Source organism: Lissotriton vulgaris, chromosome 12, assembly GCF_964263255.1.
Source record: "Lissotriton vulgaris chromosome 12, aLisVul1.2, whole genome shotgun sequence".
NCBI classification, from domain to species: domain Eukaryota; kingdom Metazoa; phylum Chordata; class Amphibia; order Caudata; family Salamandridae; genus Lissotriton; species Lissotriton vulgaris.
In genome coordinates this window covers 120,040,621-120,051,902 of record NC_141700.1, presented here as the reverse complement: position 1 = coordinate 120,051,902, position 11,282 = coordinate 120,040,621, and positions in this window count along the sequence as shown.

Genomic DNA, 11,282 nt, shown 5'->3' with positions numbered 1-11,282 from the left:
TGACCTGTCCGAGCCACTCTACTTTAGGGGCAGTGAAAAGGCAAACTGTTGACAGGAGCAGGAAAACATTCCAACCATAGGCCTAGGTTAAGGAGAAAAATGTGCTGCTGTTACTGAAGCTGGTGAAAATGGTGTAATTGCAGCATGAGGAGGGTGGGGTGGGTGGGCACTGCATTTATGCAGCAGAAGGCCAAATTAAGTGTCCAGGTGACTAAGCTGCAAGAAAAGGCCTAATGTGGCACATTTTGATAGTATTACTTTAACATTTTGTAACATTGTCTTGGGTGTAGGTTTCACCTCATTAGTACTTGTTTAACCCTGAAACATAGCAATACGCAACCGAAAGGTGACCACTCAACCCTTGCATATGGCCGTCTGCTGCACAGGAACATGGTTTGCTGCAATTTTAGTTGATGTTATATGCAGTTTTATAACACGCTCAATTACTGCTGGAGTATCCTGGCGCGGAATCCAGGAAGGAAAGAGCAAAAGGCCATAACAGACGAAGGAGCATCTAAAAAGCGATTTTAAACAGAAGTTTTCAAAGCTTTTTTTTAAAAAAAACAAAGTTCAGGTTAGACGGCAGGGGCAAAGGGAGGCCATTCCAGGCAGTTGCCGCTCTAACCGCAATTGACTGCCCGCCTAGCCGAAATCGAGGGACCTGCAACAGATGTTGGGCGGCAGAGTGCAAAGGTCGATTGGGGAGGTAGCGGCAAAACCTTTTCATCAAATACGTAGGGCCATGGCCATTAATGGCTTAATGGGCCAAAGTAAGTATTTTGAAGATTATGCGCTGCGGCACTGGCAGCCAATGAAGCCTCTGCAAGTGGGCCCGAACGCTCATGCGACTAGAAATGTTGCATAAAAGTCTGGCTGTGGCATTTTGAACGACCTGAAGGCGCCTCACCAGATAGGCCGGGGACCCACTTAACAGAGTGTTAGCGTAGTCAAGGAGCGAGAGAAAAAATGTTCTGGCCACTGTCTCTCGCTGTGGATGGAAGATAAGGAAAGAACTTCCGCAGAGCTTTCAGGGTGCCAAAGCATCCACCCGTCAGTTTCTTGATGTGGGCCTCAAATGAGAGATATTCCCCGAACCAAACTCCCAGATTCTTAGCCGGGATGTTAACAGAGCAGGGCAATGGAAAGCTGGCCGGCCAGAGTGCTTCTCTAAGGAAACTGACTGTACAAGAGAATTTCAGTGTTATCCTCATTACAATTCAGTTGAGCGGCTGCCAGCCAGACAGAGGACAGACAGGACCGAATCGTACCTGTGTCCAGGTCAGCGCCTGGCCACAAACAGCTGCGTGTCGTCAGCGTAGGCTTTAATTTTGGCCCCTTGTTCCGCCATGATAATCAAGGGGGTCAGATACACATTAAATAGCAGTAGGCTCAACGTTGAGCCCTGAGGGACCCCCGTCGAAAGTGGTTTAACTGTTGATAAACGGGGGAAGCCAGACCAAACGCCGATGTCAGCAAGGCAAGAAAGAAGAACCTGATTGGGAACCGTGTCAAATGCGGCAGAGAGGTCCAATAAAATTAGAGCCTGCTCTGCCGCCGTTGTCCAAACAGTCCCTAATGGCTTCGGAGACCTCAACCAATGCTGACTCCGTGCTATGAGCGCCACGGAAGCCAGATTGGGCAGGGTGTAAAGCCCCAGATGATTCAACAAAAGCGTTAAATTGCGGAAAAGCCATTTTTTCACAGACCATAGCCATAGCAGGGAGTAATTAAATTGGCCGAATAATTAGCGGGCAGTGATGGATCTAACCCGGACTTTTTAAGCAGAGGCTGAAGCTTAGCCTGCTTCCACTCGACCAGAACAGTGGCTGACCTGAATGAAAGGCTGACAATGTCCGAGATCTCCTGACCCGCGACTCCGCCAAGCACCCGAGCAGGGCACGGGTCGGTGGGGGAACCAGACTTCAGGGATTTAACCACCGCTAAGGTGTCATCTGCCTAGGGCGGCGCAAACTCCTCGAACATAGGGGAGGGGGCCCCGGATACTGGTGGGGGTAAAAAATGGCACCAGATCTCAAAGTAGGACTGATGGACCGAAGGCTAGCTTGAATCCCCACAATTTTTTGCTAAAAAAAGAGGAAAGTTTCTCGCACCAGGCAGCCAAGGGTGGCACAGTTCATTGCTCGGCACTGGGTAAGAGAACTATTAACAATAGAAAAAATTTCCCGACTGTTATTAGCCTTATTGATCCTATCCGCAAAGTACTCACACTTCGCTATTTTGATGCAAGCATAATAGTTCCTCTGTGCCTCATGCAGGGCCTCCTTGATCATGGGACAATACGCGCGGCGCCACAGCCTCTCCAGCTTTTTACAGGCTAGTTTGAGTTCTTGCAGGGAAGGAGAGAACCAGGGTTTGGAGGGAAATGACCGGGGTCTGTGACTAGCATTCCCCTTTGAGGAAGAGACCACCCCCGCCGAAACCCAAAGGTTAAAAGTCTGCACCGCATTGGCCAGTTCATTCCCCAACACGGGCCGACTCCTGCACAGGGTGGCAGATATGGTGTGCAAGTTAATCTTCTGGGAGCACTGCGGCGATAAAGCCGTGGGAGTGATTTTGCCTGCGGACCAGACAAATCTGATCAGCCGATGGTCAGACCACGTGAGAGCTACTGGTGAATCAACCAAAAGGAAAATTTGAACAAATTACATCAAGAATATGGCCCCCAGAGTGTGTTGGCAAAGTAACCCATTGGGAAAGATGGGCCAGGCTTAGGGACTCCAACAATGATTTACAGTCTGAGCGCTCAGCCGCTTCAGCATGAATGTTAAAATCGCCTAAAAGGAGGAATCGCGGAAACCTCAGAGCTCGAGCTACCAAAACCTCCGACCGGGCTTTAAGAAAGGAAACGGGGGAGGAGCTTCGCGGGCAACCAAAATGGCCGCGTGAGCTCGGAGCTCCGAAGACCTCCCGATCCTCCGCAAAGATCCTGCCACCCATCCTGTCCCACGGTAGTGGGTATCTATTGCTGAGCCGGGGCTGATGCGGCGCCCGCTTTCAGAACGAAAATCCGACATTCCTGGACTTAGTTAGCTCGTCGATACTTTGGTGGCCCCGCCTGCGTCACTGGCGGACGTCGAGGGGTACGAGTGGTGACCCTCCACGGAACGTTCTGTCTAAGCTTCCTTGACCCGGCTGGTGCGACTGGATTCTACGCTCTAAGCTGTAACCTCCTTTGGTGGCCTTCGGGAACTTATCGTGCCGATTGCGGGCGCGCCTCACGCCTTCTTCACCCCTCTGGACTACTTTGCCCTGGTGTGCCAACATGGCGGGCAAGGGGGACTCGGACAAAGGCAAGCCTCCGAGAGTCAGTAGGAAGCCGAACCAGTCCCAATCCACCATTCCGGAACGATTCTCCCACTCCAAGGGATCACCGTGACTGGCGGGCCGATCTAAGGACCCGATAAGGGACGAGTCCCCCGAGGATTCTGAATTCACGCTTCGGGACGTGATGGGTGCGATTGCTGGGGTGAAGACCGAGATGCACACTCTTCACGAAGCGCTGTCCGGCAAGGTGGACACCCTAAAGATTGAGCTGAATCTTATCAGAACTGATCTTGGCAAGACTAATGATCGGGTGAAGTCGCTAGACCTTAAAACATCAAGCCTAGTCAATGATATGTCTGACATGCAGACCGAGCTCCGCTACTTGAAGATGGCTAACGGACTGCTGGCACGCCGGCTGGATGAGTTCGAGGGCCGTGCGCGACGCCAGAACGTTCGCATCACTGGAGTGCCCGAAAAAGCCGAGGAGGACTCAGCTGAACTCTTTGTTGAGGAACTTGTGGTTAAGAATCTAGCACCGGGGGGTTTGAGAGTTTTTTTCGGTGGAGAGGGCCCACAGAATACCGGCCGGTCCACCGAAGTTGGGCGCTTCCCCTCGCCCCATCATTGCGAGACTGTTCAATTATAGGGACCGTGACGCCATTCTACAGGCATCGAGGACCGCTGGCCCGCTGCGCTTCCAGAACTCGGACGTAAACTTCTTCCCCGACTTTACTCAAGCAGTACAGAAACGTCGCCAGAGCTTTGCTGGGGTAAAGAGGAGACTTGGAGAGTTGGGGTTGCGCTACTCTATGCTCTATCCTGCTAAGCTTCGTATTGAACACGGTCATCGAACTTTGTTTTTCGACTTCCCGGATGCAGCAGGGGACTGGCTTGATACCCTATCCCAACAACGGACCGACCCGGCCGACCAGACGGAGGAGGCTACCGGAGGATCAGGTTCCCAGGAATGAACGAATAGACTTCTGACTTTTTCTGGGGGGGGCGGCTGCGAGTGGCACCGACTTTAGAAACTGTTGCTTTTGCTTCGTATATCTGTTAGTCATATGGAGGGTGACTGGGGGGATAGGATGCCTCCTTTCTCCTCTGAGGGGCTTCTTGTAGATTAGTTTAAGGGGCGACAGGCACACTGCTAGTTGGGGTGGCTATTAGTCTAATGCAGGGGTGCAGGGTGGGGGGTAGTTGGGGTGTGTTTTTTTCTATTCTCTTTATTGTTTCTTCCTTTGTTCTGGCTGAGGTCTCATTGTTCTGCTGTATTTGCTTTGCGGGCACCATTGCAGGTGGGGTTGATGGGGTGGAGCGTCCTAGACGGTGGGGGGTAAATCTCTGAACTTGCTGAGTTGGAACGTGAACGGGTTGGGGGATCGAATAAAACAGGGTGTTGTATTGCAACTGCTTAAACGTTGTTCGCCAGATGTTGTTCTCCTGCAGGAAACCCATCTTGTAGGAAATACGTGTAAGGCATTGAACAGGAGAGGGTTCAAGATGGTGGCCCATTCGGGGTTCTCTACGGGCTCCAGGGGGGTGGGTATCATGGTGCGCATGTCTCTTCCACTGGAGGTGGAGTCTACCCTTGTTGACGAGAGGGGCCGATATGTGGCGGTGGTGGGTAAATGGGAGGGGCGCACCCTAGTTTTGGTTTCGGTCTATATCCCCCTGGGGCTGCAGGCGACTACTTTTCAAGACCTGGGTAGCGCCATTTTGAATCTCCCTGATGGCTTGTTGATCCTGGGGGGGGACTTTAATTCAGTGGTATCGGGGGACTTAGATCGCTTCCCATCCAGAGACCTACGTACTTCACAGTCCTTCACAGGACTTTCTTGGCTCCATGGGGCTGATTGACTGCTGGCGCCTATTGCACCCCGCCCTGCGACAGTATACTTTCCATTCGGGTGCCTATACTTTCCATTCGGGTGCCCACGGTAGCCTTTCTCGTATTGATTATGTCCTAACCCCCGCGGCCCAGGCACAGTCGGTTTCCACCGCCCGCCTGATGGCCAGGGGCATTTCGGATCACTCCCCGGTTTGGGTGTCCTTTGATTTTCACGTCATCGCGACAACGAGGGTTGCACCCATCAATCCCTGGTATTTTCGTAATCCGAAGACCCGGGACCTCCTGGCTAAATCTATAGAGAGTTACTTTGCCGAAAACTCCGGTTCGGTTGATTCGGCTGTCTCCCTTTGGGAGGCCTTTAAAACCGTACTCCGCGGCGAGGCCTTCTCTTTGATTGCGGAAGCGCGTAGGCGGCGGGATGAGGACATGGTGCGGTTGGAGTCTGAAATCTTTGATTTGAATTCCCAGCTGGCCTTGGGGCCGACTCCTGACCTGCTCCATGCCCTTTCCCTGAAACAAACGGAACTTAGGACCACTGCCACCGACGCGGCGAAGGCAGTGAGCAGGGAACAGCAAGGCAGGATATATGATTCTGGGGACAAGGCCGGCAAACTTCTGGCGTGGCTGGATAGGAGAGAACTTGCCTCTCGTGTGGTCCCGGAGATACTGGGCGAGGACGGCCTGGTCGTGACGGACCCGGCCGCCATTGTTGGGTCGTTTGCGGAATACTTTGAGGCGGTTTATACGTCTGTGGCTTCCCTACCGGAATCTGCTTCGACCTCCTTTTTGGAGGATATCGAGCTTCCCTGTCTATCAGATGTCGAGCGGGAAGACATGGACCGAGATATAGCGGTCGACGAGGTGGCGCTGGCGATCCGGTCGTTGCGCTCCGGCAAAGCGCCGGGGCCCAACGGCATTCCCGTGGAATTGTACAAGCTTAAGGCCAATACAGTGGCCGCGCCCCTACTAGATATGTTCCTTGAAGCCCGCGAGGCTGGTGAGCTCCCGCTCGACCAAAGACTTGCCACCATAGTGGTCATACACAAGGAGGGGAAGCCACGTGACCTGTGCCGCTCCTATAGGCCCATCTCCCTGTTGAACGCCGAGCCCAAAATTCTGCCTAAGCTACTAGCTAACCGTTTGGTAGGGGTAATTTCGGATCTGGTTCATCCGGACCAGTCTGGATTCATACCACACCGTAACACGGCCCTCAATCTTCGCAGGCTCCACGCAGTCATGGCGCGGGCGCACCTGCTTACTGAACCTGTGGTACTTGCTTCGCTTGACACCACCATGGCTTTCGACTCTCTGGAGTGGAATTACCTGTGGGCCGTGCTTGCCAAGCTTGGGCTCGGACCCGCCTACATCGGCTGGGTCCGGCTCCTCTACTCTGCCCCGTTAGCTAATGTGACTGTGAACGGCCGAGTGTCTGCCTCTTTTGCGTTACGCAGAGGCACCAGACAGGGATGCCCGCTATCACCTCTCCTATTTGCATTGGCGCTTGAACCATTGGCGGCGTGGATCCGGGTTCATCCTGATGTCGCAGGGATAACGTGGTCTCCGGGATTTGAGGACCGGGTGTCGCTATATGCCGACGATATCCTCTTGTATCTCACCTCCCCTTGCCGCTCCCTTATAGTGGTGTTTGACCTGCTGGCACCTTCGGTGGCTACTCGGGCCTGGTTATTAACTGGTCCAAGTCCTCTCTCTCCACGTTGTGTGGTGACACTCCGCGCCTTCCCCGCGGCTGTACAATACAGGTTGCCCAACAGGGCTTTAAATATCTGGGTATCTATGTATCAAAGGATCCCCGGGCACGGTACACACACAACTTGCTTCCTCCTTTGGTGAGGCTGCGTCGAGATGTGGAGGGTTGGAAGAAGTTACCAATTTCCTTACTGGGCAGGGCGGCATTGTTTAAAATGATGCCTTTGCCACGGTTCCTCTACGCGCTGCAGAATACTCAGGATCCGGTGCCCGCCGAATATTTTGGGGAGATTGAGAACTTGCAGCGCACTTTACTGTGGGACGGTAGGCCACGGATATCCCTGACGAAACTGACCATACCGTGGTACGATGGTGGCATTGCCTTACCCGATATGCGTCGCTACTACTGGGCGTCCCAGCTGGCAGCAGTCAATCACGGCCTCTACAGCCCAGCAGTCAGCCCTGGCTATGCCATGGACCGATGGCTTATGAATGATGGGAACTATTATAGAGCGTTGTATTCGAGGTCTCTGGATCGGAAGTTGACGGGACTCTCCAAGACGGCGGTACGTTTGTGGAGGGCGGTTACCAAAACTCTGGGCTGGCAGGGCAGGCTTACCATGGCCACTCCACTATATGACTCCGACCTGCTAGGGAAACTGTGGCATACTAAAGGGTTTGACAGGTGGGATGTCATTGGGATATCGAAGGTGGGAGATGTAATGGCCGGTGGGGTGGTCAAATCTTTTGAGGCATTACAGGCCGAGTTTCAATTGGGTGCGACGGAGTATTTCCGATATGTACAGCTCCGCCACGCTCTCTCGTCCTGTATAACGGTGGGGGAGGTAGTGCCTGAATCGTCTCCACTGGAGGATAGAGTGTTGGACGGACACATGCCGGACAGTGCCATCTCCCTGACTTATAAGAAGCTTATCAACGTGCGGACTGACTTGCTGGTGAAATTGAGAGAGCTTTGGGTGAACGATGGGATTGAGGTGGATGACGAGGAGTGGCAGTCAGCGGTCTCTTCCCCTAGGGAGGTGGCCATCTCGGCAAGGCTTCGACTCGTTCAACTGAAGATTCTCCACAGGGTCTATGTCACGGGCTCTAGGCTTATACACATGGGGCTTTCGCAGGATGGCATGTGCCGGAGAGGATGTGGAATGCTTGCGACTTTCATGCACATTATTTGGGAATGTCCTGGGGTGGTTCGATTCTGGAACCGGGTGCATGAGGTGATGAGAGATGTGACTGGTGTGACCTTACCTGAGGAGGCCCGGCGCTGTCTTCTCAACATTTGGGGCCCGAATGACTACAATGTTGCCCAGACCCGTTGGGTCACCCTGGGCAACATGATAGCTAAGAGACACATTGCTCAGAGGTGGGGTGCACCTGCTCCCCCCACGATCGGACTGTGGGAAACCAACATGGACTGGTGCATGCTTCGCGAGAAAACTGTGTATGTGGCCAGAGGCAAACCTAGAATGTGGAGGTCTGTGTGGGGAGCTTGGAATTCATATTGAGGTGACATCTGTGTACCCCCCGAGGCAGTGACGCCTGAAGCCCGTTTGTCTCCATAGTGCCCCCTTCCCGTGGTTCAATGCTTATTATCCTGCTCTATTACTCCCCATCTGCAATGCTGTCACTCATTGAATTGTTTGTAAAATAGGGTGTGTAACCCCCGATCTCTCCCAGTGATGCAAGCCCAGAATACGTTACCTGTCCTCAGCCTAGGTTCTTTTCCTTTTTCTCTTGTTTCCTCTTTCTCACCTCTTCTCCTTTTTTCTTCTTTTTTGATATCTGGTTTATTTATTGTTCTAAGATATCTTATTTGAAAATTAAACCTGAATGTTCCTGTGTAAGGTTTTGTGCACGATTTTGAGTATTGCTACAATGCTGCCTGGCCTCCGGGATGTACGGCTGAATAGCGGTGTACTTTTTTCTACAAATAAAGGTTTTCCAAAAAAAAAAAAAAAAGGGAACAGGGGGCCCAGGGGGTCTATAAATCTGTGTGCCACCTAAAGTAAAATGGGGAGAGAGGACAAGGGAGAAATTCAAGACTTCCCCCATCTCCTACCTCGTCAGGGGAATCCACATGAAGGATCCAGGATTCTTTAAGAACAATTGCCAACCCCCTCCCCCACCCCCCTCTTCCCTGTACTCTTTTCTACAGATCTTCAAGCCTCTGGGGATAGCGAGATCGATGTCCGGTGCACTAGTGCGATTAAGCCATGTTTCTGTCACGAACAGAATATCCAGAGAGCCATCAGTAAGCAGTTCACAAATGTCGGCTGCATGTTTGCTCATGGATCGAGTGTTGACCAGAGCTGCCGAAATAGAATGCGATAGATTCGGGTGGCGGGAGTGCGCTGTGAATGTTGAAGCCACACAAAGTACATGGGCTAAATAGGTCACGAGCCCCTGGCACCCGGACGGGACCAGAGCAGCTCGTAGAACTAAAAGATAATAGCTGCTCGCGCGTGTAAGAAATCCCTGCCGTTGCGGGGGAATGGACCAGTCTGGCAGCCTGGTGCGCGCCCGAGGCGCAGACGGGCTGACCTTTGGCTTACCTTCGGCGCGCCCTCCACGCGTTCGGAAGGGCATGTTAAATTTATGCTAGAACCTCCCTCTCACAGCTAGACAGCTACCACAGGTTAAGCCGGGGTCCGGGACTAGTAGTAAGATGGCCGCCCGCCCTCCACTCAAACGGCACACCACCGCGGTGGGACGGGGCAGGGAAGGCTCACACCCTCAAATTGGTGACCAGGTAGATCGATCAGCCCCCCCAAATGATTTTAGATAGCAGGAAAGGAAAAACACAGTAACGTTTGAGCTAGAATTTTATTTTGGGGAGGGTGGGGGGGGTAAAATCTGCAGATGGGAGATTACATGACCAATGCAGCAGATCAATAATTATGTGAAAAATACTGTAGCATTTCATAATTCCAGTGACTGCATTTCACAGGAATCTTAACAAGCATTGGCAAAGCCAGTTTTTAACCTACACGATAGCTATTGGATTTGCCAATGTTTTTGCCATTTTGTAAAGCAGTTGGAGTAGCACAGCATAGACCAGAGAAGTCAAGAGTGCCTGAAAAACAAGGAACTGGGAGTGTGGAGAATACTCACCGGACCTGGCGAGAGAGTTCCTCTTAACTTTAAAGCATTGCACGCAATGAGTTAGTGCTACCTAGGCTCCACTATACTCTGAGTGGGGAAGGAAAAAACGGTTTTATCTCGGCCCTCACACACTTGGGGGCCGATTACGATCTCGGTCCGAAAGGACTCCCACCGAGCCGGATCTGGGGTGATTTCCGACCGGACTCCTGCAGTCCGACTACGATGGGGCCGTATGCAGTCAGACTCGTTTCGGTCGAACTCCCATAGCAGTCAATGGGAGCCGGTAGTACAACTCGTACATGGACTCCCTTTGACTGATTGGGTACGTCATGGACAAGTGCGCCCCCTACAGTGTGTATGCGTCTGTGCCGTCCGCACCGCACATGCCTGTGTTGGGGAGATCCATGGGTCTACCCCTGTGTCCAAGTTGTAAGGCTGGGGGTCTGGCGCGGACCCCCCCCCCAAAGTCCACCTCCGGGAGATTTTGCGAGCCGGGCGCTCTGACTCGATCCGGCTGACCGAATCTAGCATCGTACTGGCTTGGTCGGAATTCGTCTCCGTTGCGTGCCACGGTTTGCTTGCGACCGAGTCGTACGGAGCAGTTCGGACCCGGAAACGATTTGAACTGAGTTTCGTGCTTGTTCGCATCGTACTTCGCCGGCCGGACCAGTGTATGAACCGGACGGAAATTCAGCCTCCGAATCGGATCCGCTGATGTCGAACCGGATTCAAGGCCCTTCCGGCCGCGATCGGAATCTGCCCCTAAGTGTCATGCTTGATCTGGTTCACCCTGAAGGTCAGGGTGGGCTCAACCATATTTCAGAGAGCTCTGAAGAGAGACTGGGGGCATAGCTATTAGTTAAATCTTTTCTTTTTAGAGCAGCAAGTACATACCTACCAGGGCATGCAATTTGTAATTGCATGCTACACATGATTATTTAATTGCGCAAATAGTGGTCCTGGGGATGTTCCACAGTTTAATTATCCAGGCGTAAGACCCGGACCTTTTTAGGTCAGAGTATGGCTGAAACATGTTGGTTGAGTATGGGTCATAGGACTATTAAATCCTACAGTCCTCTTCCATAGTCCATTTTTTGATTGTCCCTACCCGCTCCTCGAATAAAGGGATACCATGGCGTGGATTAGTGATTTTTATCTAAGTTATACGCCTTAGTGCTTCCTACCATTTATCTTTTGTGAGTTCTCAACCCCCCCCCCCCCCCCCCCCCCCCCACCCCCGAGTGGAGTCTGGGTATGGGAACGCTATGTCTCCTTGTGTCCAGTTACGAGGGATATTCTAAGTGCGGCCCGGGGGCAG